Here is a 2,875-nt window from a genome sequence, read left to right as displayed (position 1 = left end):
TAAATCGACTAGTTCTGGAGATTCCTGGAGTGAACTGGTGAGGTGAGAGTCCCAGTCACCTGTTCTGACCTTGAGTACATCTACGGCCATGTCTGACGATGACATGTCCCCTGTGAGGCACTTTAAAGCTGTTTTGCTGCTGGATTTCTCTGGTGGAGGTGCTGAAGTTTTTCAGGGTGGGCTAGACGGTTTCAAGGGTGCTGTGAGACTTCAGGTATAGATAAAGCACAGCCTGCCGAAATTCTTCCGTCCGGACTGGCAGGTGCTGTGTTTAGTTACTGGGACAGTCTCCTGGATACAGTGAAATGTGACGATTATGACCCTTGAAAACACATGCAATCAGTTTTTGGACCAAAACAGGAACTCAGGGCAGATCAGACATATCTGAATGCACAGCTGCCTCAGCCTGATGAAGCTGTGGAGGTGTACGCAGCAGAGCTGTGTCTCCCTGTACTGCAAGCTTTCCCAGATCATGGACAAACTGCCATTGCAGGAGAACTGCTGGACTTGTCCTGGAGTCTGGTGTCGCCGTGCTGGATGAAGCTCTAAAGATATCTGGCCAGTGTGAGAGAGCGCGTTCCTCACTCCACATCTCCTTCCCAGCTCCAGTGCCAATGTCTGCTCCCCCGCCTGCTCTCCACTCCAGCCCATAGCTTGTCTGACATCAAGCTGGCAGCCGGGCTAGACAGACTCACACTGAAACTGGACACCACTGACTCATGTGGACGTGCCTGTTCTCATTCTCCAGAGGGTCCGTCTCCATCTGCACGTTGGAGACCACAGTCCCCAGAGGGGCCCTGGGAGGGCCAGTGCAGTCCTTGTTGAGGGTGTCGACATCAAACAGATTCCCCTGCTTGTGGGTCTACAGCAGAGGCCGACCTCCATCATGCAGCTACAGCAGCCATAGCTGGCCATTCCAGCCCCAGTCCTGGTGCCAGGTCATACTGTACCAGCAGCACCACAGCTGTGATGATGAAGATGATGATGACAATTCCTCACACTTATATAGCACCTTTCTGGACACTCCCCTCAGAGCTCTTTACCACTCAAATCCCCTCCACCCCCACCAGTGTGCAGCCCCCCCTGGATGATGCTCCAGTCCTCTCACACACACCAGCTCTCAGTGGGGAGGAGAGCAGAGTGATGAAGCCAGTTCAGAGAGGGGGGTTATTAGGAGGCCATGACTGGTAAAGACCAGGGGGAAATTTAGCAAGGACACCAGGGTAACATCCCTACTCTTTTCGAGAGACGCCCTGGAATTTTTAATGACCACAGAGAGTCAGGACCTCGGTTTTACATCTCATCCGAAGGACGGCGCCTTTTTACAGTATAGTGTCCCTGTCACTATACTGGGGCATTAGGACCCACATGGACCACAGGGTGAGCGCCCCCTGCTGGCCTTACTAACACCTCTTCCAGCAGCAGCCTTAGCTTTCCCAGGAGTCTCCCATCCAGGTACTGACCAGGCTCACACTGCTGAGCTCCAGGGGGGTGCCAGCTGGGAGCTGCAGCTGCAGGGTTGATATGGCTGCTGGCTATGATGAGGCTGTGTGGTGGGACTGGTGTGTGTCGGTCCATCCAGAGCACAGGCCTCGTCAGTGCAGGAGGTCTGACAGCCCTGAAGAGGGAGTCTGCATCGTCCTGGCAGAGGTACAGCCATCGCTCAGGGGACCCAGCCAGCCTGAGCTCCAGCTGTGAGAGAGACAGCTACAGAGGTGAGACATCGTTCTCCCAGCCCAACACCATCACGTGTGTCTCGTGCATTTCCCAGAGGCCCAGAGACAGGACACCACTGGTACAGGAGCTGGAGAGGGGGGCCGGTCTTCAGCTTCACTGTCAGCGGCCCACAAGTCAACATCATCTCTGTCCCTGGAGCACTCAGCATGGACACCTTCTGTCCGGGGATTCACTGAGGAGCAGGAAGGAAGCGCTTTCCTGAAGGCAGGCACTAGTTTGTCACTAATTAGTGAAAACTTACAGCACACTCCAGCACTAAAGCATCACTCTTTGTTGAAGCACTTTCAAATAGCACACACACTCACAGCTGAGCAACGTGGCAGTTTGGGGTCATTAAAGGGGAACCACAACGCTATTTTCCTATTTTGGGTTTAGAAAGAATCAGCATTAATGTGTGCATTTCAAACCACAATAAAAGTAAAATGTACACAGTAACTTGTAAAACCTCCAAGTTACATCCAGTTTCCAGGTATCCACAGCGCCATGTTCTCTGATTCAGAACGAGGCAACAAAACCTTCCAGTGAGGTGAAGAGGCCCTGTAATACTGTAAACAAGCAGGCTTGTGAATCTAGCTCTTTAACCCAGTAGAAATATTGCTCTCAATTTCAGGACAGTTTTGCCAACAAATACTACTGGTTAACCCTGCATGCTGATCACAGTGGAACATTTCTGCAGTGAAATGTCTGCTGCACAACCTGTACTTATCCACTCGTACATCACAGTACATCAGTCATGACAGGGACTAGTGAGCAGGAAGGGCCAATTCACATCACAATTCGTGGGAACTCACCCTCTCACCCATGGTGAGACCAGAGCTTTGCAACAGCATGGCAACTTACAGCACTTTCACAGAGTTCATGATTTTGTGCTTAATTTGAAATTTGATTTTTTTTTCTATAACATCAATGAATTTATTTTGTTACTGTAGAAGTTGTAACTGCAGTTGCCCTTTAACTGTTTCACTGTGCTTGGTTCACACATAAATGTGTATGTTGTTCAGGACTCTGGTCAAGATGCTTGGACTTTTTAAAGAGACAGGGTGCTTCCATTGATGCCACCACAGGCGCCTTGGTGTTCAGAAATGAATCGATTCTCCTGCTTAGTTCTTGACAAGCACTGCCCTACAGCTGCAATGTG

The sequence above is a fragment of the Atractosteus spatula genome, chromosome 16, assembly GCF_055471065.1.
Source record: "Atractosteus spatula isolate fAtrSpa1 chromosome 16, fAtrSpa1.hap1, whole genome shotgun sequence".
In the NCBI taxonomy this organism is placed as follows: domain Eukaryota; kingdom Metazoa; phylum Chordata; class Actinopteri; order Semionotiformes; family Lepisosteidae; genus Atractosteus; species Atractosteus spatula.
The sequence above is the reverse complement of the archived record's forward strand: the minus strand, read 5'-3'. Positions refer to the sequence as shown.